Source organism: Podarcis muralis, chromosome 13, assembly GCF_964188315.1.
Source record: "Podarcis muralis chromosome 13, rPodMur119.hap1.1, whole genome shotgun sequence".
Classification (NCBI taxonomy): domain Eukaryota; kingdom Metazoa; phylum Chordata; class Lepidosauria; order Squamata; family Lacertidae; genus Podarcis; species Podarcis muralis.
Window position 1 is genome coordinate 15,770,871 of NC_135667.1, and position 308 is coordinate 15,771,178.

Sequence of the window (308 nt, forward strand, 5' to 3'; positions counted from 1 at the left end):
AACATGCTGATTTATTCCATGCTGGAAAAAAAGCATGATGTAATTTGCCATCCTTTTTAATGGCCAAGAATATACTAAACCAGTCAGCTGCCTCTCTTATCCATACTTTTCCATCTTCCTGAGAGAGGAAGATGCAGCAGCTGTGCCTCCCCCTCTCCCCTCTGGGCTAGGGTATTATTATTATCCAGCTGTTTGGTCTTGGCTGTCAGGTCCAGCTCCTCCTCCTCTTTCAGGTAAGGCAGTCTCCTTTCCACCAGCAGAAGGCAATAGCCACTTCATCTCAGGTTGCCTCCTCCATCCCAGCCTGG